We start from the raw sequence: 25939 nt of genomic DNA on the forward strand, positions 1-25939 counted from the left end.
GTTATTTAGCTGTTTTCTCCCTAATTCAGCTTTAAGCAAAGTCTATAGCAGTATGAAACGGTAATAATATTATTATGTCTCTCTGCAGCCTTCAAGTCTTTATATTCTTTGCACTATGTAAGCGCCAGTTGGTTTACTAATGCATGTTGTGAGGACCGAGCTGCTGTGTGTGGTACTAGCTCTGTTTCCATGATAGCCAAATGCATTGCACTACAATTAGTGGCTCATGAGAGGTGTGCAATTTACCTTTAATAAGACACCCAGCAGCCCCTTTACATGGTATTTATTGTATGTAAAGAAAGCAAAATGTTGCGAAAATATTGCATTCTGACAAGTGTCTAAGATTCTTGTAAGCCCTAACAATGAACTTCTATCATTTGATCTCTAAATATACCATTGAAAGTGTTTTGTGTATCTGTTTGATAAATGAAAAAATCTATTGATCATGCCAAAAAATCAGAGCAGCTTTGTGTCCTTGTGTGCACACTTCCTGCATCATACCATGAAGTCCAAATAGCCCTTCCAAGGTATCTCAGAATATCGAACAATCAGTCTGTAATGTTGTGGCGAAGGTGAGAGGGAAAGGTATTTTATAGTTAAGCAAATTGACAGTACCAACACAATTCAGTCCACAAAAATGCTGTGTTAGTTGCTAAGTCCATTTCAAACAGATCAATAGGTATTTTTCAGTACGTGCATGGTCCTTGCCCTGGCATAAACTTTAATTAATGACATTATTCGGTATACAAATTCAGTTTATAGTTCATATGCCTTTTTATATTCTTTGCACATTTACATACAGAACAAGCTGTCCTGTAAAAGTAACAGAGTGGGAACAAATAATAGCATTGCTAGGACTGTTGCACAAACTTAATAGACTGATGCAGAGATTACTTAAGTACTGAGTATACCAAACAAATGGTGAATTTTTTAATACATGTTCATTCCTTTTTCAGACTATACCTGGATAATCTTTGCCAGAAAGTAATAATGGGTGCAAATAACAAGGTGGCAACACCGAACCACAATTTGGAGGCAATTGTCACCCCATAACACATGGCCCTGATTTACCAAAGCTCTCCAAGGCTGGAGAGAATACACTTTCTTCAGTGAAGCTTGGTGATCCAGAAAACCTGGAATGGATTGTTTTAAATCATTTGCTATTTGCTAGCAAATGTTTTGAATCCTGAACCAGATCCATTCCAGGTTTGCTAGATCACCCAGCTTCACTCATCAAAGTGTATTCTCTCCAGCCTTGGAGAGCTTTAGTAAATCAGGGCCATGGTGCCTAAACAACTATTTTTGCAGAAGGATTATCAGGCATTTTTTCCAATAATAATTACACATTGTGAATAAAATGCAACAATTATAAACCCCCCTGACATTGTTCTACCTTGTTCCTTATCATTTCACTAACCCAAGTAAACGGTGCATTATATTTCAAAAAACATTATATACCGTTTATTATCCATAAATAAATTAATAAATTACCCAAGCAAAGAATACAATCAACAATATGAATACAATATTTTACATGACAGAGGGCTTTTAACCTCACAAAAAGGGTTGAGTGTTATAATTCCAGAGTTTTAAGTGGCTCTCCACTGCATTTATTTTAAGTAATTGCTCAAAAGCTGACACCAGGATAAGCATCTCTCATCCTGTGGTTTATTTTTAAAAGATTCATTGATTATCAATTTGTACAGATAACTGGAAGGTTTCAAGACTGACAGGCTGCCTTCTATGATAAAATATCTTGCATGGTCGTTGTTGATACCACCAGTTGCTAGAACACATCTAGGGTTCAAGAGTTTGCTTTATTGCTACATGTGTAAACTATATGTTCCAAGGGGAGACTGAATTATGCTACTGTGACATTCTTCACATTGCCACTACTAAATATTTATATTCGAGCATCCAGCTGCTACTGACTTCACTCATCCCCCCATACCAGTTTTTACTTGCAATAATATACATTACTTGATGATCCCTTCCAGTGGTGATATGAAGTCTAAATGATTGCCGTGAAGAACATTATCCTGTTATGCCAAGCATGAAAACCCACTAGAAACACTTACTTGTTTCCAGTAATATTACTCCTGTTATATTTAACTACCTGTGCAATGCCCAATATAAAGTGCGGCATACTGGATATAGGTACAACCACCATGTGCAATAACTGGATCTCAGTTCATTGTAGTCAGATAAGTTTAGGATATATTCTTTTTTATAGACTGTGGACAGCGTAGTTCCATACAAGACCACAACCAGATGTTTTACTTTGAACTGAGATCAGCACTATGTGAGATTAGTATAAATTGATTTTAAGACATGCTGACCATAATATCATTTAATTAGTCCGATAAAACTAGCAGCTTTTCGCAAAGATCCTGAATAATTGTTTACTCAATAACAACCTTGTTTGAACCCTAAAAACATTTTGCAGATTTTAGGGAACCTCTGCTAAAATCAATTAATTTAGGATAGTGAGAAAAGTGATCTTTATGTTGGTGATCAGTGAGAGAAATGCCCACCTTTATAATAGTGGTCAGATCACTACTTGTGCAAGTCACTGGTGCCATGCTGCTGGCTATGCCAGGTAATGTTGGATCTGTAACTTTGCCGACACCAGCAGATAGGAAGTCAATCAACCACAGCACAAAGAAACCTCTGGAAGACCCCTAGGGTCCCATAAAACCCTGGTTGGGAATGGCTGCTTCATAGTTGAAAATATAGTATTGCCAAAAAAAAAATGACATCTTACAAATTTTACCTTAAGATTTACAAAATGCTATACCTAGACGCTTATGGGTCATGCAATAACCTCTGATACTAATGTATAAAGGAAATGTGTAAAGTGAAGAATGACTGGCCAGAATAGCCAGTATATAAGTATTTGTAGTATAAATATAAGTAAATATATATTATATTGTAAATAAAAGTATGTGTAATGTTCTGTGTGCACAATGTGTATGTAGGTTCCTTATGATGATTAAAAAGTCATATGCATCATAAAATATGTTGGGTAAAACATGTTACAGACCTACAACTTTCCCTAAAACCTTACAGCTTGACATGCAAAAAAAAAAATCTATCAATTATTGCTGCTTAAAGTTTCAGGAGCATAAAGGATCTGGCAATAATTTAAGTAAGACTGTTATTGTAGAAATGGAGAGCTGACTTCTTTTACAGTAACCCCATCGAATAAAAAGAATAAACCTTCAGCCTATAATGTCTGGAAACATAAAACAATCTTCTGTACAGCTGAATCTTTTGAATGGCAACCGCTTTTAATTTTGTTAATAAATGAAAAGTTTTCCAGCCAACAGCGTGAACATTTAAATTTAGATTTACCCCTCATTTAAATAAAATAATAATACATCAACAAAATACTCAGCAGTAAAAATGATAGAATTTTTTGTAAGCTTGGGTGGCCAAAAAAGGACCACCGCCTTCTTTACTAGTCCCCAAGCTTACCTCCTTCTAAATTACCAGATGCGAATCTAGCATCTGACCTGCATGATCTACACTCATGGTGTGTGTTTATTAAGGCAAGACCTGAAAGGATGAACTGTGCAGTGATTAAGTTATTCTGTGTTGGTATAAGAAGCTGGAGAGGGACTTTGGAGTGATTTCCTGAAGCAACTCAATGTTGCTCCAGAACTAATTTCATCCACTGAGTAAGGGAACTGAGGCAACTCACAGCAAAAATGTATAAATATGAAAAAGGCACACTGTGAAGAGCGGTCTATTCTCCCTTTCTATCAGAATAGCATTTTGTAGAAGCCTGGATCAATATTAAATACTCCTGCAACTGCTGCTGCTGCAAGCTAGCTCTTTATTAAATTGGTTTCTTATTTTTCTCTTCTTACATATAGCCTGAAAGCAGAAGGGAAGCACAGAACATCTGCTTGTATTAATGTGTGAAGTTACAGAGGCACATAGGAGGCTGGTGGATAATTACCAAACTTTCAGAAATTCTGCATTGGTTTCCCATAACCCATGAACATTATAGAGGACATAATCCTAATAAATCAACCAGGCAGATGCTTTACAGTTATCTCCATTCTATTCTTTAGGTATACAGATGGAATAGGTGGCATTGCTGAAAGCTAGCATTTCAAGTTTAACATGCATATCTAAAGTGCAAGACATTTCTTTTTCCAGGACAGAGATCATTACAAGAATATCCTTCTGATTTAAGGCTTTTTCAGTGGATGTGCACACAGTGATTGTGCTGCGCACTGTCCAAGGTGCTGAAACACAACCAGCAAAAGCAGATGCAGAAGTACAGGGGGACTCACCCGACTGGAAGGGCTGATCTGGGATGGTAGAGCACTGATTCAGCTTTCTGATGGAGAAATATTGCCTTGTTCAGCAGCTTCAACACAATCCAGCAGCAAAAGGATGTTACAGTCCCCTCTTCTCTGCTGGGGGCAGCCCAGGTCCTCTGACTGCGTGTCTGTGTGTGTATTGCCGGCTTTGTGGGATCACACTGCCTTCAGAACACTGTGCAGCCGTACATGTTCATGCTGGGCTTTATTAGAGTGCACAAACCCAACACTGTCATATTCCTTCTCCCTCTCTACCCATCAGCTCTATTCAGTCTACCAAGGCCCCCTAGTGGACAGACAGGAGAAGGGGGGGTGTAGCTGTCAGGATTATAACACTGACCCCCAGAAAATAAATCTAGACACCGCATGGATGCACAACCCTGGGCTATATCAATTCTCCATTCATGTCTTTAAATATTGACACCTAGAAGGCTGTGGTTTTACTGTTATCTTGCTTGGAAAAGATTTCCAGAAGTTCTATGATGTGCAGCAAACCACTTGTAATTATCATGTCACATGATTGCTTTATTTAATGAACCATCAAATAAAAACTGTACAGTACACATCAACCTGTCAGCATGCATCTTTGATTGTAGAGCCCTGGTTTAAAAGAGAACTCTTTACAACACTTGCACATTTTTGTTTTTTTGCACATATATAAACACACATAATAAATATATTGCCGTTTTCCTCGAAATTAAGACAGGGTCCTATAATAATTTTACCTCTGAAAATCGCATTAGGGCTTATTTTCAGAGAATGTCTTATTTTTCTCATGTAGAAAAATCTATATTCATGTACAAAAATGAGACCGTGGCAACAAAAACGATGACAGTTACCAGAGGCATAACTACCGTAGAAATCGCCAAGCCCTCCAGCAAAACTTTTGATTGCCCCCCCCCAGAAAAAAAATTGCACCTCCACACAATATTGTATCCCCATATGTGCCCCCACAGATTACGGTATGTTGGGAATGCATTCCCCACATAATATAGTGCTGTCACATACCGTATATAGTGCCCCCACACAATACAGAACATGCCCACATATGTGAACACAGATACATACATTACAGCATTTGGTGCTCACCACTACTGATACCGTACTCCGATCCCACGGTGTGTGTCCCGGCTGCTTCCGTTCTCTTCTCTTGGTATCCCTCCGCCGCCAGGTACCACGTGACCGCTCTCCGAAGAAGCTTGCACAAAGAAATTGCCAATAGGGCTTATTTTCAGGGTAGGGCTTACATTTCCCCCTTGCATGATTAGCATGCTGGGGTTTATTTTCGGGGTAAGTCTTATTTTCTGGGAAACACAGTATGTGTGTGTGTGTGTGTGTGTATATATATATATATATATATATATATATATATATATATATATATATATATATAAATTATCTCAACAGTTCCTTATGTAACCTCCTTTGCCTAGCAACATTATGTTCTGAAAAATATAAAAGTTGCACTTGCCAGAATGCTGATTGATTAGTGGTCTAAGGCAGCACTTGCCAAGTGGTCCGCAAGAAAATTTTGGTGGTCCATTGCTCTGCCCAGTGAGCCTCCGAGCAGGGTCAGAAGAAGGACCGCGTTAGGGGGGCACATTGGCCAGAACCTCTGACCATGTCCCTTGTACGGATCACAGGCTCAGGTAAGTGGGCAGGTTGTGTCTCTGGACAGGCTCAGATCTGTGATGGAAGAGTGGCCGGGTTCTGGCATCATGACGTCTCTATGGGGGGAGTTTCTTACCCTTTCAGTGACACACGGTTCCCCACGCATGTGCGGTCCGGAGCCAGTAAATTTAGTGGTCCGTGGGTCCGAAAAGGTTGGCGACCACTTATCTAAGAAAAGTTACCAAAAAGTTGTAGTTAAAAACTCACTTGTGATTTTGCTTTTGGGCAACTGTCCTAAGTTTTCGAATAGCAGGGAAGGCAGACATCTGAATTCCACAAACCATAGTATGCTCAATCTGAGCATTCCAACTAATATGTAAGAGGAACACAATTACAGGTCACAAATGAATTAGTTTAGGAAATTGCATTCGCTTTTTACCCCTTACTGTGTACAAAGCCAAATCAATTTTTAGAAAAAAAAAAATATAATATACAAGTGTAAAACTCCTTTTTTGGTTCCATAGATGTCCCTGTCCCAGCTGACTGCATTCACCTACTGTATTTGTGCTGGTGACCATCATCTCTGATGCAATGTGGAATCTCGGAAGTGAGTTTGCAGGTTTTACCGAAACTTTCTAAACAGAATTTCCCTACTTTTTGAAGCGATTTCTTGTTACTTTCTGTTGTGGTTTTGGGACAGAAAGAAATATACCCAATAAGATCTAGACAGTAGAAACAACCTGGGAGATATTTTAAAGCAAAAATTTAGTCCAGCATATTGAAAATATATTAAAAGATAACAGATAAAATAGGTTTTTGTTGCAATACTCAATTCCATCCAGTGCTATACTGCTGCTATCTCTTTATTATTCTGAATTAAATGGCAGCCAGCCTCCATCAATTATTTTGCTAGGTATCATGTACCTATGGATATATCTGCAAACAGACAATCCCTAAAAAATAATATTTTTGATGAGCTGTCTATTTAAAAAAATATATATCTGTGTGATGATAAATGTGTATTATTATGGGTGTTGTGATACTTTATGTGCTGTAATTTATGCCAATGAATATTCTGATGGTAAGGTAGGGTTGAGAGGTTAATGAAAGGAATTGGGAACATCACCAACCCTTAGCTGAAGAATAGCAGCAAAGTCTAACAAATTAAGCAACATATTATTTATAATAATGTACATTTATCTGGAGTGACCAGTCAGATGTCAGCTAAGTATTACATGGATTTATCAATGTGAGATGAGTGATGTCTCCTTAGCTGAATGTAACAGTTTAGTGATTTATAGCATATATAGATGTACTTTGTTTTATGTACTTTCATTTTTTTACATTACCAGGTTGTCCTGTTTTACCTTGGCGAAGCATTAAGTAATGGTGAGAATGCAGAACAGCTGTCAGTGGGGAACTTTGTATAAGATCCCCATGGTGTCACATATGCTGCCTGGCTATGGAAGCTATTTATGGAATGAGACATTCACACCTGACACGTTACTGAACGGTGAGTCCTATTTTTTTTCACTGGATTTTGTCACTTACAAATCCATGATATATTATTCCACCCCTGAGAATCTCTCTCTATCGCAGAACATTTGTCCTGTAAAGTCTATAGGTCTTCATTAGGAATAAGTAGAATGCTCTGTCAATGGTACATTGTAAAACAATGCCAAGAATTCCAAAGTATTTCATCCATATTACCATTACAGAATACAGTCATATTATGATAACGTCTTACCCTGGTCATTTGTTTTTTTACATTTTGCAGTAGGGAAGACTTCATTTTTTGTTGGCCATTTATTGATGTATTTAGTTGTATTAGGATTTCTGTTACATTCGATCTCTTTGTTGCCTGTACACAAAGTGAGAGTTGCACTTATCATCTGGACAAGAAGGCAGAGACAGCAAAAAAAGTTTTGATCCTTCTTAAAATGTGTTTTTTTCATGAATATGTCTGTTGGAGGGATTTCTCATAACTTCTTGTCCTTATGAGATGTGATGAAACATTATCCCTACAGGGACAAATACAGCAATGAAAAACAACATAGTGGCTCATTGGTTAGCACTTTGGCCTTTGCAGTGCTGGGTCCCAGATTCGAATCTCAGCCAGGACACTATCTGCAGGGATGTTGCAGGTTCTCCTCCGTGTTTGTGTCGGTTTCCTCTCACATTCCAAAAACATGCAGTTAGGTTGTCTTCCCCCAAATTGACCTTAGACTGTGGTAATGACATATGACTATGGTAGGGACATTAGATTGTGAGCCCCTTTGAGGGACAGCTAATGACATGACTATGGACTTTGTACACCGCTGTGTAATATGTTGGTGCTATATAAATACTGTATAATATTAATAATTCTTACCTCTTACTAAAACTACTCAACTAGGCACAGCAGTGTAATCCATTAATAAAACTCCAGGACTAGTTGTCTGCTTGTTAGCCACAAGCAGGCCTACTAGGTCATTAAAATTATGTGTGGCTAGATTGTGAAAGAGAAACCTGTCTTTCCACAGTATTTATATAGCGCCTACATTTTACGCAGCAAGTCCATAGTCATGTCACTAGCTGTCCCTTAAAGGGGCTCACACAATCTAATCTAAATCCTTACCTCATATGTCTTTAATATAGGGTAATATATCTAAGGTCAATTTTGGGGGGAAGCCCCAAGGGAAGGGAATGTGGGATAAAACCAGAGTACCCGGGGAAACGCTTGCAAACAAGGGGAGAACATGCAAACTCCTTGCAGATAGTGTCCTGGATCCCAGGGCTGCAAAGGCCAGAGTGCTAACCTCTGAGCCACCATGCTGCTCTATACCATATTTTTAGTGGTAAAATACGCCAGAGAGGGAGATCTTAGGTTGGGCTTACTTGTTTGCGTTTGCGAAAGCTTGAAACGCTGGAATATTTGGTGTGTAGCCAGTCTTTTCATGTTTCAATATGGTGCCTTCTGCACAGTACACACCTGTACAAAAACAGAGGGTTTGTGTTGGTTTCTTTTCAGATCAAAATTTATACCCGCATGTCTATCATTTTGTTATCCACAATGTATGCTATTCTGCATAGATGTACAAACATACTCTATTAAATAGTAAAATATTTGTTTAACGTCTGGAAGATTAATGGGGAAAGAAATTAGACAGAACCATCAGAGTTGCACCTAGACCAGTATATTAAACAGCTTTACTTTAAACATCTTAGGTTTTATGAGCTGTCCTGAGGAACATTTAGAAAGCAAACCAGCTACAAAATTAGATTTAAAAGTCACTAAACCATCGCCTGAGTTCTTTTTCTAACCCAAAGACACATCATCCAATCAAGGCTCTTGTGTGTCCTAGCACATTGGAATAAATGAACATTTTAAACAATGGCTTCTAAATGTTGCATTTTATGCTGGGGAAACAGTCCATGTAAATATAGACTTGGAAAAATCTATTTTTTTTTTTTTTTGTTATGTGTTTTTATGACCTCTACAACTACATTCCTGGACTGCTAACTGAGATGACTTTGCACAGGTGTGTCAGAAAAACCACTGGAGATGAGACAGAGTTTCATAAAGATAAGACAGATTTTTACTCAAGGGTGGTATGGATTGTTGCCCAATCTTTTACATTTTGACTAGATGAAATGTGATCTTTAGATGTCCTATGACATTTAGATGGGGGAAAAAAATCATAGTTTATACATGAGTATATACATAGATGCATTTTCATAGCATGGCCACAGGTGCACATCAGTGGAGGGAAGGATGGAGTGGTTGTTAAGTTTTATTGTTAAATACTGATGTCTAATCTTACGTCTATGTCCAATCTTATTATATATATATATATATATATATATATATATATATAAGAATGGTGCAAAGGTTGAATGCTCGCTGCACTCCCAAGCATTACTGGGCAATACTAGTAATGCTTATATGCAAATCTGGAAAAAAATTGGTAGATGAATGGATCATGGCTGCAAGCTCATCATCATTCCTATTTTAAAGCCCGACTAGATTAAATTAAACAGCCAGTCCCTCCAAAACTGATGTGCCTGTTTTTAGTAGATGCTGTAGGATGAAACCTTTTTAATGGTTTGTTATATCCACTGGAGGCTGTAAATTTCTGTGCTTTAGTTCTGAAGACTGCACAGGTTCTGTGGCTTACCACTCCATTGGATTTTTTTTTTTAAAAAAAAGCAGCATCACAGACTTTAGATGGAGGACTATAGGAATATTCACAGCACAAAAGAGAAAAGGTGCACGCTTATTTTATCAAGGTCCACCTGTATCCAAAAAAAAAAAAAAACAACACTTTTGGGTGCATTGGTCCATTTAATGCTAATTACACTTCCCTAACACTACTTATTTCAGTGTGTTTCTGTGTAAAGCCTTCCCCAGGTAAAAGTAGGAATGTTTTAAAACAAGCTTAAAAACATAATATCAGAAACAATGGAGTGATAATAAATTATTTCAGCTTTTAGAAAATTATGCAAAGCTTCTCTGAGCTCATCAGTGAAGATTACTCACCTGGAATATAAACATTAGATCAGAGCTTAGAAGCTGCTACAATTAAGACAGTAGTAATGACAGAACAAGTTGGTTATTAGCCGAAATAAGATGCTCATCTCTGCTTGCATCTAGCTTGTCTTTCAGATCTATGCTATTGTGCATATCCAGGCAGCAAATACTGGTTTTGCAGGCTACAGTAGTAGCATTATGCACAAAGAACTCCATGGAAGATAAGGACCTAATAGCTTGTCTAGTCTGTCATCTTCCATTTCAGCTGCAGTTGCTAATATCAATGGGCAATTTGCTCTACTCAATGTGGAATAGAAAATTCTGCAGGGCCAGTTTATTCCCGCTGGTGTAATCACTGTATAAGCATCAAGTAATTCTTGAGGATTTTTGCAACAGCTGAATTGTGGAATATGCACTGTGTAAATAAACTGCAATAACTCTGGTGTCAGCTTTTTATAAAGGATTATAGAGGAGAAGTACATCGCCTGTATCTCCGAACATATGTTTGTTTGATAGCTCAGCTTCTATGTTCTACTTCCGCATAATGAGTGACAGTTTCATCTTTCTCATCAATCACTGCAGCATCTTGCCTACTCTTTTTGTTAAAAATAACAAGTTGGGAAACTTGGAGATGCAGCAGAAGTGACAGTCCAGTAATTCAAATAGGCTTATTTAATAAAGGTAAAAGCAAATTGCAGCATCAAATCACAATGTTTTTTTTTCTGTGATCTGATGTTAGCAACAGAAATCTGATTGGCTGTCGTGGGCTGCAGCAGTTTGGATGTCTGTGCATTGCCATACAGCCTCTGGTCTTCAGGCACAGCCCCATAGAAGTCTATAGGCATTATACCATATTACAGGTGTGCCCAGTACAGTGAAGACTCAAAACTCTGTAAAGAGCCAAGTGTGTATCCATGGAGCGTGGGTTAGCTTAGGTCACCCCACAAACCTTGCACATCAAAAACACAAAAATGCTTTGTGCTTTGCTTCACACTCTGAAGCTTGCTCAGACTAACAGAACTTAATGAGAGTTCCCCACACAAATAAAAAAAAATGTGCGAGCCCTTCTGAGTATTTTTTTTTTTTTGAGTAGTTACAGCTCCATGATTAGTTATCTCACAGAGCTCTTTGTGTTCCAATAAACTCTGATTGGCCTTATGACTTTTTTTAACAATCGACAAAGCACCTTTATATAAATGAAAATGCCATAGAAATGTGTAATATGCTTTTTCAAATTTAAAGCAGCAGTATAGCAGTGGTATGGTCAGACAGCTGCTCCATTTAAGTGTAAATCACTGTCGAGCCACTAATAAGTCTTTTAATTTGTCTATAAACGTAGCAACTGTATCTGCAGGGATTATGGGAGATTGGTATAAAGAAATCCTAACTAAATATATGTGCATTGAAAAGTGTATTTTTATATTTGCAAAGTAAGCATCTCGGTTTATTGTGTGCCTATCTCATTGTGTGGAGTTTTTCTACTAAGACCCTTACTTTCCTGACCAATCATCTTACCTGCCAAATGTGAATTGTTCTGATATGAATAGTTTTTGGGCAGGGCATCATTGAAAAGCCATAAAAGTCATGCCAATCATAACAAAATCAAACTAAATCAGAGAGGCACACAGAGAAGTTTTTTCTAACAAAGATAATAGGAGACACCTTGCCATCCTTGCTGTTAAGCAGCCAGAAGGTTTGCATAGAAAATAATCACTACAAATTGCATATTTTTAATTAAAACCTAATGAAAATGGCTATGGCTTAAATGATCATTTCTCTAAATGGTTTGTTTATGTTGGATATTTCTTTTGCGTTTTTGTTTTTATTTTATGAAAAGCGAAGCAAACTGAAAGATGATACTTGTACTTCAATTTGTGGTTTGTTAAGAAATTCAAGGATGGGATCTTTCACCTTTCAGAATATGCTGGTAAAGATGAAACGGTATCTATTTTTTTAACAAAATTTAGCTGTAAAAGAAAATGATGCAGACTGTTATTTGGGCTTGTAAACATAACATTAATGGTATTACTACAGAAGGCTAAAACCATAAGATATGGCCATACTGCAAAATGCAAGCAACTGATAATGGGTGATAAAAGTTAATGGAATATTGCATTCAGCCCCTACGAGGAAAAATGGTCTATAAAAATGACTGTAACTCCTAAATCAGCTGTATCATGCCAGATTTGTCATATGTGTTTACTAAGAATGAATATTTCCAATTTGGCAGACTAGTTAGTAAAAGCTTTTATATTCAATTCTTTTGGCTTTTATTTTTTTTTTTTACTATTATGTGCTATTAGTAAATTAGGGCAGTAGAAATAATGTGCAGATCTGTTGCACACTACAAATTTCATATTTCTACTCTAAATGAAGGCACTTTATACAAATTAGAAAACTATATACATTGCAATATACAGTTATATTACCGTGTCTGTAGCTCTATTTATAATAAAAAAAAAGTCCCTATTATAATTATGGTATAAATATAAAGATCTGATAGCATACAATACAGCTGTTACTTCTAAAGAAAAGTACTTTGCTACAAGCCACTCCTGCATGTGATTCTGTCCATTTTTCTGCACTGTCCTATTTATTATTATTATTATTATTATTAATATTATTACTAAGTTTTTATTTAGCACCAACATTTAAAAAGGCTTCTACCAAAAATATAAAAAAAACTGGTCAGCAGAATGGTTTATAAATATGAGGATAGACAAACATTTTCTAGGAATATTTTTTTGACATGTTTATAGGAAATAAAAAGCTTTGTTAAAACTAAAAAGTAGATTCCATTTTGTTTGCTTTAATATGCTGCTTATGCATAAAATGGTATACACTAGGTTCAGTAAAAAAAAAGTCACCATTAAGCCAACATAATGTCTATAATTACTTACTTGCATTTTTGATAAAAAGTTGCTAAAAGTACCTGCACTGAATATAGCAATCTCCTTCACAACTAAGAGCAAGTGTTTCTAATCAGCAACAGAACATTCTGCCTTTGTCACAAGTTTGTTTTGTCAGGAACCCTGTCTAAGTGCTCTCAGTGTTCATTTGATCTTCCTTGGTTGAAATTTAGACCTGGTTAAAAAACAGAAGATATATATATATATATATATATATATATATATATATATATCGGGAACAATGCATGCAGCCAAAACAAACTGTCCAGCAGTAACTTAGAGTGTCCATTAGTCATAATGTGCTGACATTGTGATATGATTCCTGGACACTCTAAAACAATTAGCATTACCTCTAAGTGAAATCCTTCACCTTGAATCAACTTTGCAAATTGTTTCATTACACAACTGATCATAATGTTAATATATATGTGCAGATATTCACAATTAGGCACCTCATTTGCTGTGACAGCACGCAGAGGAAGGGATAAAGAAGAGGACCAGTCACCGCTTCACATTAGATTAAATTTTTTTTTTAATAACTTAATGTATCACTAACCACATCTGGTTTACATGGTATTGAGTTGTAGGCTGTATACAGATTTTTAAATGCTAGGTTTTAAATTACCTTTATATAGTAGAACTGACTGTAACATTATATATTGACTCTATACAGTACAGTAGGTGATAGTCTATTCCAGAGAGCACACAATGGTATGTATTTTACCAGGTTTGGGTTTAGATTCTTCAGAAAATAATTGCATCTATAAATGATGCATAGGGGTGTTTGTATGCAGGAACCCTCTATGGAGAGTTTATTAGGTGTGTGGGAGAATACACAAGTAGTGCTCCAACTGCTCATCTTCGTTCCCAGTCCCCTCAGATTCCTTTATCACCCTCAGCCATTCCTCTATTAGGTCTCATGTACAGACTGGGGTTATTGGCAGAGTGCATTCATTGCATGCCAAACATTTTGTACATAGGATGGAAGAATTGTTTATAAGCTTACAGTATGCTCCAGTTGCTTTCAAGTTTTTTAAAACTATGCAGATTACATTTAAAACCTATCATGGAACATCTCCTTTCTTTTCCTGCTGATTAAAATCTTACTATTCCCTTGAATTTCCCATTCTGTGTAAACAGTTTCATTGAATAACCATTGATGTAGAATACTGCACTTCTCTATAACAAATGCCTGGGGAGCCATCTCAGCTCAATCCATCCTACAACACCTCATTGATTTCCAGTAACAACATCTCCTCATCTGGTAACAATATAGAGATGATGTAATGACAATAAAGCCATTTAACTATATGAGGTACATTCATCAGGTAACTGTTTAGAAAAGGAGATGTTCCTCCGCATAACATTCACATTCTAAATACCTGTAACATGTTTTAAAATTAATATTTGCAGCTTGCAGCCTTCTTTTTGTTGTGAAAAGCCTGGCTCGGCATTGTGGTTCTCCAGTGATAGGATGGCTGCATATTTCTGATAATATAGGTTTATAGGAGACTATTATTTGGTATTTATCACCAAACTGGGCACCTAGTGCATCATATCCTGACAGCTAGCTCTTAACTAATTAAAGGTTGTTTAATCATATTTTGTTTATGAAAATATTTCCAGAGCAGCTGCATGGTCTGTTGGTGGTAGTCCATGGTACCCTTGTTCTGACTCTTATAGTAACATGGAAGGCCTTGTTCTGACTTGTGAAGCAACAGCGAAGGGACATCATCTTAAATCCCGCTATTGTTTTGTTGTCTCAGAAGTCTCTATAGCAGTCTCTATCCAGGCTTTAGAAGTCAAATTTTATATTCCTAATTTTGAATAGAATATGTAATAATAAGGACTTCCGTCCAGATTCTAATGCTTCTGTGTCTTAAGATGAAATTTTGCTTTTTAATATTTGACAGTAGTCTATAGATCAGAAAGTAAGGTAAAATGACCTCATAAAGGTCACAGGCAGCAATAAATGCAAAAATGTTAGTAAAGCGAGGATTGCTGAGAACAAGAGCACCTGAACAAAATGTGGCCCTAAAGATGGGTTTCAAAAGAGGGGGCTATCAATACAACATGCTTTACAAAACATGGTAATAGGAGTGAGTGAATAAAGGATTCATTTTCTATTTGGTTCAGTTCTTCTTCAATGTTGTTGCTTGCTAAACGGGACCTCCAGCAAAGCAGCACAGCATGGGGAATCTGAAACAGAGTAGAGCAACAAACTATACTTCTGGACTCTGGCAAGGTTACCCATTACCAGTGGCTACATTGTCATTGATAGTTGAGGGCCAGACATGTGGGTGTATGTGTAAAAACCATGCAGCCCAACTATCCTTATCCTTGGGTCACCCTGGTTTAGAAATGCTGTAAGGTCCCCCATGACGGTCAGTTCCTCTTATTGTACAATTCAACTATTTTAAACTGGATACATTTCAAGTGATGTGCTCCCTTTAAATAGCAGCTGTAATGCAAAAAAAGCCATTATTTCCAGCATAAAAATATAAATCATATCTGCAAAACAAACTGTTTTTCTTAGCTCTAACCTAATGGGTTATCGGAAGTTTGGAAACTGCCCACACTGGATTTATGAGACTTCTACTAAAAGCATTAAAGGGGAAAAAAACTAGCAAACCATCGACTGTAAGATTAATAGAAACATCTATTTATTCTAAGGCTCCAGATTATTTATCTGGAATAATGTTTTTCTGTTGTCGTAAACGCTAAGTAGGGTAGGCATACGTTAACTCGTAAATAGAATTTATACGCACACATATGCCATGGATTTTTTTTTTACATTAAATTACTGAGCAAAATGCCAAGAAATATAACGATCACCCTGAATAATAGCAAATGTAAATGTTTTCATTTTTCGTGGGCCTGGTATAAAGTGACTTGGAGTCCAAGAGGTGGGAACGGCAGGAAATTGCACTGAGAGACGCACATTACATTATGTATATTAACACTAGCAATTCTCTTGAAAACTACAGACAGTTATCAAATAAGTGTCGAGCTTAGTTTTATTGCACAATGGAAAATATATTTTCGTTGAGGACGTTCCCAGGTCATCTGGGGAATTATCAGAATGTACAGTTTATTTTAGGTGCAGTACTAGCAAACAACCCTCGCGTTTTGAGTACGTCATCAACCTATTACAGATAAATTGCATATAATGTAGCATATGTGCCTCCATTATTGGATGTTTTTCATGTGTTCGTGGGTTAGGTGATTATGAGTCGCATACCGTTTATATTAATGTTAGAAATTAATGTACTTTTATATATAGGAGCTGTGCAGCAACTTTCCTGCCAATACCTAGCCTGCACAATGGCTATTGTATTGTTTTTTATGATTTTTTTTTTTTATCCCTGATATTTAAAAAAATGTTATCACTTTTACATGGGCAAGCAACTCCAACCAAAGTTTTTTAGCTATGGATATGGAGTGGTGGAGTGTTAAACCTTCTGATCTTTCATTTAACCACGCAAGGCGATAAAAACTTTCCAACAAGGTCACAGACAGCATAAACATTTTCTTCATTGTTGTTAAAGCTTAAAAACTTATTTGCAGCCTCATTTTAAATTGTTAACCCCAGGTGCTAGGTAAAATTATAAAAAATCTCTTGGTAGTATTCAAGACCTAATCTCTAATTTTCTTATTTTATTTCTGATCACTCACTGAAACCCTTATTGCAGTATTTTTTTTGTTGTTTGGGATAGGTACAGTTACTATTTATTTCCATGGACCTACTGTTAAAAATATGTGCTGCAATGCAGTGCAATACTATGAGAAGGCTTTATTAAACTGAATCATTTTTACACATGAATTGCATTTTCCTGCCGCAAACCACTGCATTTTATTGCTTAAAAACACACAACAGGCGGGTCCTTATATCTCTCTATGACTCCAGGACACCTTGCCATAGTGTCCTATTTCTCATGCTGTAGCAGAACTTATGTGTCTATTACTGCTGAATTCTCTGGTATAAAATAAAAGACAAACTGCAGGAGTGAGATAAAGTAAACCCCTAGGAATTTTCTGGATCCTGCATAAATAGCTCCTTAAATGTGACGCAAGTCACAATAATATGTAAAGGCATTCCTGTTTAACAAACAACACTACCCCTAATATTTATACCTCTTTATACATCTTAACCGAACTAATTTTTTAAATGGAAAACTATACTTTATAGCATATCGTATATACTTTCTACACAAACCAATCTGTCAGAATGACCTGTACATTTTAACTGAACAAAAAGAAAATCAAAAACCCTTGCAATATGGCAGCATGGGGCACTCTTCACATGTCCTGGGTAAAGGCCAGATCGATTTCAACATGCCTAATGTAGTTTTTCTCTCCTGATGAGGAGGTAAGGCGGAATTAACCCACCTTTGCTTTGGATTTGTAAGGAAAGCAGTAAACTGCAAACAAAATAACTACCATAATTATGCTTTACTGACCTTATACAATGGCAGCATACAAATGAGTTGCAAAAGTTAAGGCAACCTATGCCATAGGAGTTTAACTTTAGGAGAGTTACTAAGACACATCTACTTCTCCTAGAATGCAGACACTTTTTATTCCAGCACCAAAAATGGTCAGAGGAATATAACGAATGCCCACATATCCATTTAGATAAGATATGGCAAAAGAAAGCAAAAGCTACAAATTTGCATAAAAGGTTTCTTACAATCTTTGCAGTGTAACCTTACTGGACATTTGTTTTTTGTTTTATCAACAATACTGAATTAAAACCTAAAATCGTGACGGTCATTGCGAAAAGAGGGTCATCGAGTATTGCAATGAATACAATTTATTTCAATCGATTTTGGCATGGTATTACAACAGTAACACAAAATAATTTTGTTGTCCAAGATGACCAAATTAAAGAAAAATAACAAAAGACAAAAAAAAAAAGACTTTCAAAGCTGATATTACAGCTCTCATTATTCCATGAGTCAATAAGTATAAGTCAGGCAAAAGCAGTTTAGTACTGTGGACCAGGGAAAAAAAAACATGCCGTGTTTCATTTTTCTTCTTCCTAGTTCATTGCTACTCATTTATGCATTACAGTGAAAGTTACTAAAAATACAAAATAGTACCAGCAGTTTAGAGGCTTGGGAATGGCACAAAGGCATATGTTCTGTGAGCGGTTTATAGAAATATATTACTTTTTTTCATGAAATGTTTCCTTAATCTGTACTTAAGTGCCAAAAATAGCACAATCTCAATACAAGCTTCTGTAAAAGAAATGTACTAAAAAAAAATGTCAAGGTTTATATTACACAATTACTATAAATTAAATTACTATTGCATTCTGTTAAAGAGGAACTAAACTCAATACTTAAAAAAAAAAAAAAAAAAAAAAAAAAAAAAAACCTTCAATTTAGGGCAGTCTGATCCCTCTGGGGATGTCCTGCATCGTTCCAGCATCCGTCCCAGAGCCGCCATCTTCTCTTCTGTTCTTTTTCTTACGTCACCTGACCCAGGTGCAAGATTGGGTGAAGTAGGATGAAAGAAAAAAAAATTGCTGATCTCACTGCGCATTTCCCTTTGTGCAAAAAGGCTCCTTCTGCACATGCCCGAGATGCTCTGGCATGTGCAGAAGGAGCACCCAAGAGCCTCCCGGGATACCTGACATAGGTATCCCGGGAGGCTTTGGGCTCCCATTCATTCTCGATCGCCTAGGGCGAAAAAAGGGTGTTGCACTGAAAGAAAAAACAAACAGAATTTTTACCTTATATAATAGGGTTGTCTACCCTTGTAAAGTGAAAATTCTGAGTTTAGGTGTTTTGCATTGCAGAGATCCAACTAACCTAATCTTTGCATATGTGGTGTCACATGCAAGACATGCCCTGTTGAGAATTAGACAATTTAAACAAATTAAATAGTTCAGAATTTGTGCCTATTAATTATATTTTCTTCTAGCACTTGCTTCCAGTCTCCTAGAATGTACTCTCTCCAGTACTTTTCCATTCATATGCCACTAAATGGCTGTACCATTTATCTGATAAGAAAGATGTAAGTCCTATTGAAATGCCTATTCCAACATGAAGACCCATTCACAGCAAACAGAGCGGGAGATGCTTAATACCTCTCTCTCTCTGCGTACAGATTGTTTTTTGATCTAATCACCATATAACAATGCTTTCTTATCTTACCTGCCTCCTTGCCTTTTATTTCAGCATATTCCCCATCAAATCCCTCATTCTTGCTCACTGTCATTATCCTCTTTAACCATTTCAGAGTCCACATATAGCTAATCATAATGTCAATTGCAACCATTGCTCTTCTTGTGTCCTGTTAATGTTGGATTATTGCCCTTAAAATATTTTCTATATTTTTATTTTGTTTTGGCTTTGTTAATATTCCAAGCCATGCAGCCAGCAACATAGGTAACATTATAATTAGTGTTGACAATTTGTGTTTCATTTTACCTGTTTAAGTCTTAAGTTTCACCTTACCCAGCTCCGAATGTTGACATTTTTTAATAGAGAAATATTCACATAATTGCCTTTGATCATTTTAGTTAATGCCAAACAGTTGTACATCTCATATAGCGCTGAATGAATACTTTGAAAGCCCTTTTAAACATGTTACAACAAAATAAACATCACTGCCCTCATATAATGAGCCTGATTTTATTAAAGCTCTTCCAAGGCTGTAGAGGATACAATTTTATCAGTGAAGCTGGGTGATCCAGGAAACCTGGAATGGTATTCCCAAAAGTGATTTGCTATTTGTAGTAGTGGACCATATGCATTCCAAGTTTGCTGTGTCACCCAGCTTCACTGATGAAAGCGTATCTTCTCCAATTTGGAATGCATATGGTCCACTACTACAAATAGCAAATCGCTTTTGGGAATACCATTCCAGGTTTGCTGTGTCACCCAGCTTCACTGATGAAAGTGTATCTTCTCCAATTTGGAATGCATATGGTCCACTACTACAAATAGCAAATCACTTTTGGGAATACCATTCCAGGTTTGCTGTGTCACCCAGCTTCACTGATGAAAGTGTATCTTCTACAATTTTAGAGAGCTTTATTAAATCAGGCTCAATTTTTCAAATTTGTAACAAAGCTAACTTTACTTTAATATAATTTTTGGTATGCTATGAACAATCAACTACATAATATTCTTATCAGTAAATGAGATTTAAAGCAAGTCTTTGCTGACCTCTGTAGCTATAAGTAGAGTGGAGCTATTCATTCTCAAAATTCACAGAACTAACACCAGGACAGAAGCCCATGTCTTGGCTAGCTAAAATTCCTATTACCTAATACTTGCCTTCAGCAACTCAACATCCTTTCAGCTTTCCCATCAATATCACAGATCAAATGCTACAAAAGAGGAAGCAGGGTACAGGGAGACCCAATTTAAACTACCTCGGCTCCTTTGCTACCTTTACTTTACCTTTACTACCTTTTACTGTGGGTGCTGAGGATGGTTTGCTCTACGATGCTTTAAACTACAAAGAGGGTGATCGCTTGTTTTAAAAATAAATTATTTGTTTGGAATATGTAAATATTTATATACTCATAGGCTGGCTACATGTTTTCTGTAAACTTTCATTGGAACTAATATTTTTCCTGGTTTAAGTGGCATTAAGATCTCTGCTTGAGTTTTTCTCTTTATTGTCTGTGTCCTAATCTAAGATTTTCCTTCTTTTCCAGTACCTCTAATAAATTCTTTAATATAATTTTTGGAGATTGCACCCCCGTTTTAACTGGGACTTTTGTCTCCAGATTAGTGAAGAGAAAACCTCACAAACAGAAAAAAAAACAAATGTTTAATCTAGTTTTGGTTGGATGTTCACTTAAATACTGTATTTCTGGTTTATGTATATTTATAACAACATAAAAATACCCTCATATTTGTATCAAAATAGAAGAATCCTATGGGAAATAAATTATCCCTGTTATGGATTCATTATGCACTCAATCCACAGCCTACACAAAGCAGAGAAGGTTTGTGTCTAAAACACAGATAAAATAAACATTAAGCTTTCCTGCATTCTGATACCTTCCTAATTTATCATAAACTAATACAAATCAAAGCCCCTTTGCTCCAATTTACTGCTTACTACTTCACCATCTTATGACACATTTTGAAATGAAGGGCTCCCCTTGTCCTCCTGAATGAATAATCCAAGTAGTGGTAGCTGCCACATGAAGATATGAGGCACCCATGTGGCTTCTCTCCCTGACATCAATATAAGACTTGCTAATCTGTTTATCCCTTCACTCATAGGGCCTAATGTCTTAAAGCTCTCCAAGGCTGGAGAGGATAGACTTGCATCAGTTAGACTGGCCAATCTAGCAAACCAAAAATGGCTCTGGTCCAGGATTTAAAACATTTGCTAACAAACAGCAAAAGACTTAAGAAATCCATTCCAGGTTTGCTGGATCACCCAAGTTCACTGATAAAAGTGTATCCTCTGCAGCCTTGCAGAGCTTTAATAAATCGGACCCATTGATTTGGAAGAAGGTGGGGAAAGGGGTAGTCAGGTTCAGGTAGACCAATGTGCTCATTACAACATATATGTCATAAATAAATGTTAGCTACATATGGTGAGCCCACACTCACCCATCAAATTTTATAATTACCCACCATGTAGCTATTAACTAGCACATTGGTAGTCACACAACCACTTTACAAAAAAGTCTTCCAGAACTTATGTACAGTAGAACACCCATTCATTTTGATTAAAAAGGGCAACCATCATGATGATGGAAGAAATCAGAGCATTTGATAATGATTATATGGATAAATTTAGAGCACATTGGGCATGTTGGGAGCATTTTGGCTCCTCCTCTGCATTGAAAACTAGACTTGGCTGCCACCCCCCTCCCCAGTCCTTCTTGGATCCAATGTTCCCATAAGGAATCTACTCCCTTACCCTCCTTCCCACCCTGTCCTTTCCTCCCAGGATCCACCCTTCTTTTCCTAATTCATCTTATTATCACACATGTTGGAAGAATAAGGCTCATGTTGGGCTCCTATTTGTTATGCTGAAATCTTTATTGTTGGTTTTGAGATGTAAGCATACTGACATAGTGACCTGACCTGGACAATATTGTTATGTTTCAATCTAAATAATGCCTTTTGTATTGTCTTTTTCTACTTTAGACCATTGTAACTGACCCTTTGTATGTTGTTTGTATCTTTGCCACTTGCAATTTGTATCTTCACTGTACATTGTAATATATTTTTTCATGTAAACCCCAATAAATAAATATTTACCCATGAAAAGGGCATCCACCATTATAATAGCCTTTTCAAATAAATGAAAAGGGATTCTACTGCACATGGGCTGGCTGGCCAGAGGCTGTGTGGCACCATATTAAAGTAGTAGGAGAAGCGTGGGCAGGTAAGTATATTAGGGTAAACTTGGGTAGGAGGGTGTTATTTGGATAACTATAACAGAACAGTTATCTTTTAAACAAGAGGTATCATGTTTTGCTAAAGGAAATCCATTAATATTTTGACCAGTATTTGCATGACCACAGCTGGCTGAGAAATGTTTTCCTTTTTTGCCAATGCCTATTGAAAGCAATAATTGCTGTGTTTCTATAGGAATCTCAACATTGATCAGTCTTTAAGCCTCTGTTTTCCTCTCCATCCTCTCCACTTTGCTCTCTCTATATGGCCCCCTCCCTCTCTCCCTCATACATTTGTCTCATTTTGCTCCTGTCTACATGGAGCTTTTTTATTTTGCTAGGCTGTGGCAGTAGCAGCAGTTCTCTGACAGGTGTATGTGAGACAGATGGGTTTTGTGAATTATGCCTCTCCCTCTCCACTCAAACTGACACCCTTAAATGCAGGGTGTCATTGCCAGGGATACCTCTGCCCTGCAATCTGAAGAGGCAACTCTGTGCTACCAGCCATCAGCAGAACAGTTACCTTTGTTTGCACTTTGAAAATATTACACTCTCCAAAAGCACAATTAACCCACTGCTTGCAGTCATCAATATAAAAGGTGATGTCTGATTAAAACCCAGAGCAAATGGAGAGCAGGGGCAAAGTGGCAGCTGTTTATCAAATGTAGAGAGAGAATTAATTCCACAGGATGAGATATCTGTGCTTCTGTGACTGTCGCACTTTGCATAGGTTGGAAGTGAAATCCAGCAGTATTTCAGCGTGACCTTGGCTTTGCAAAACCTGTTGGAAAGCAATCCTGTCAATGTTATTCCATATGGATCATTTGACTTTATAAGGTATGAAGAAGGCCTGACACAGACCATAACTTCTCCGATGCCTCCTTTGTACCTCCGATAAATCTTACAATAAAAAAGAGACTCATTCCTAATGATGCTGCCTATTTGATACACTATATCAAATGTGATCATTTTTTAAAATATATTTTTATAAAAAGTATATATTATAAAAATGTAAATTTTTTTGTATACTTTTCTATTTACACTCTTTGCTTTAGTGCTCTTTATACAAACCACCTGAGAAACGAACTTCACATAAACCACATAAAATGCAGTTCATTCTACAAAAAATGCATTTTTAGTGTTTGGGTAGATAAGAGGTGCACTGATTCCATGCCATATACAACTAATTTCCTCACACCTTGGATAGTCAGTGTTCTGTATGTCTGAGCCCAGAACACATAATCTTTCATGGGATTGCAGGATGTAAACATTGACTAGTGCTGGAAAGGCCAAGAAAGTGTAAACTCTAGCTTGTGTGAACCTGAGGGGTGAATCTGAGGTAGTAATCTGAGGTAGTAATTTAGGTCCCCCAGCTTGTGCCAAAAACAAACAGAAAAGCAGCTCAATCTGCAAACCTCACATTAAATCAAAATATGTAACCGGCAGTATTTCTTCTTTGCTACTGTATGTCCTTCAGGGTTAGTGAACATGTTATTACATAATATCATGCCCCTGGTTCCTGAGAAGGAGTCACCATGGCACCTTTATTCAAAGCCTACTAGTGCAGAGATAGGTGCGGATCTCATCCTGTAGGCACAACCATCTGAATCAGTGCAGACTGGACTGTCCAGGGTAAAGTAGAAGTAAGTATGGACGGTCTCTTTTTTTAATACTTGGTTTAGTTATCCAGACATAAAAAGTATGCATGCAGCCTTAAGAGAGAAAGAAACACATTAGTAAAGTAGTACAGATCGACAACAGACAATACAACGGCATAGGAATCCAACAGACCAGCAATTGATGGATGCTGAAGATTAAACAAATAATTATTAATGTATTATATATATAATTTTGTAGAAACATTGCCAAATGTATTGTAACAGTGTCTCTATAAAGCTAATTACATACAAACTAAATATAAAAAAATTGCAAAAGGCAGCAAATAAGTCAGTCTGGTGGGTCAGCAGCCATCTTTAGCACAGGAATGAGATATGATGCCTAAATTGCATAATTTTAGCAAAGCACAGGTTTTATTAATGTCTCCTCTGGTTTGGATATAAGGAATGTGACTTAAAAAAGGAAATGTGGATTTTCTTAGCACATATCTTTCCTGTACTATATTGCCTGTCTGCACTAGCAACAGAGAATCCTGACTGTGCTCCATGCAGGCTTGAATCATGGAGCAATGTCTTATCTGGGAGGGGTGTAAAATAACAGAGACTTTTACTGATGCACAATATGTACAGGATTGTTTTACGCTCTGTGTAGTAATATATTTGATTTTTATTATGTGGCAGTCTGGAGGTTTCTCTATTCTTTCTGCCAGTAATATATAGCTCCCATTTCCTATCCCAGATATTGTGGCAGCCAGGGCTGTGTGTGATTAAAATGTTGCTTTTTGATTTCCAAAACAGACATTTCAGCATTTTTAAGACTCAATTTGTATTCTGTGTGTTCACTATATGATTAACTTTTCATCACCATCCATATCTCTGAACCCAAAAAGTAAAGTGTCCAGAATCTCAGAAGTGTAAATAAGTAACATGGGGAAACAGGAGTCTCACCAAGGTTAGAACAGCAGACATTACTTGGAACTGATGGCAATACTAAAATGGCAATTAGCTTGAATGTTACTACTAACACAATAAAAATCTTGCGTCCTTTAAGGCTCTGTGATCTAGTTCTGCCACCTCATCGAGGACAGGTGCTATGTCTCTAATTTGTATGCTGCTGACCAGACTCTCCACTTGTTATGTGCTGTATCATGGCAAACTTTTCTATTGTAATGAACACCCTATATATTGCAATCTAGTTTAGACAATAAGATCACCTGAGATTATTGTGGGACATTTTGTGGTGCCCATCACAGGCTCCTTTCTTAGTAGGTGCCCAGTATTCTTGAGCCAGCACTCTTTGAACACATCACCCTAAGACATTACAACAACATACAGAGGCGTCAAACAAGAGTTTGCAGATCCCATGGGCTTGGAACCTATCCATGCCAATGAAATTGCATGCAGACCCAGTCAACCAATAAGCTAGTACAGGGGTCAGCAACCTTTTGAGTCGAAAGAGCCAAAAATTACAATTTACAAAATTTCAAAGTTTTTAAAGAGCCGCAAAATTTTTTCTTGCCAACAATAAATAGTACTCGCATAAATAAAGTTTTTTGATAAAAAAAACTAATCTATTT

General features: G+C 36.9%; 1 protein-coding gene and 1 long non-coding RNA gene across 5 annotated transcripts in view; one reads left to right on the forward strand and one right to left on the reverse strand.

Moving 5' to 3' along the window:
* TNR (tenascin R) overlaps positions 1-4557 on the reverse strand; it is a 304192-nt gene extending 299635 nt beyond the window's left edge. For all 3 annotated transcript variants that reach the window (XM_072419731.1, XM_072419729.1, XM_072419730.1), the window contains exon 1: positions 4305-4557. The gene's annotated coding sequence lies outside the window, so the exon portion shown is untranslated. The remainder of the gene's footprint in view (positions 1-4304) is intronic.
* Positions 1-25939, forward strand: part of LOC140336550 (uncharacterized) — a 91330-nt gene that overhangs the window by 6414 nt on the left and 58977 nt on the right. For both annotated transcript variants that reach the window (XR_011921906.1, XR_011921905.1), the window contains exon 2: positions 7298-7458. This is a non-coding gene — a long non-coding RNA (uncharacterized lncRNA). The remainder of the gene's footprint in view (positions 1-7297; positions 7459-25939) is intronic.

Source organism: Pyxicephalus adspersus, chromosome 8 (genome assembly GCF_032062135.1).
Source record: "Pyxicephalus adspersus chromosome 8, UCB_Pads_2.0, whole genome shotgun sequence".
NCBI lineage: Eukaryota > Metazoa > Chordata > Amphibia > Anura > Pyxicephalidae > Pyxicephalus > Pyxicephalus adspersus.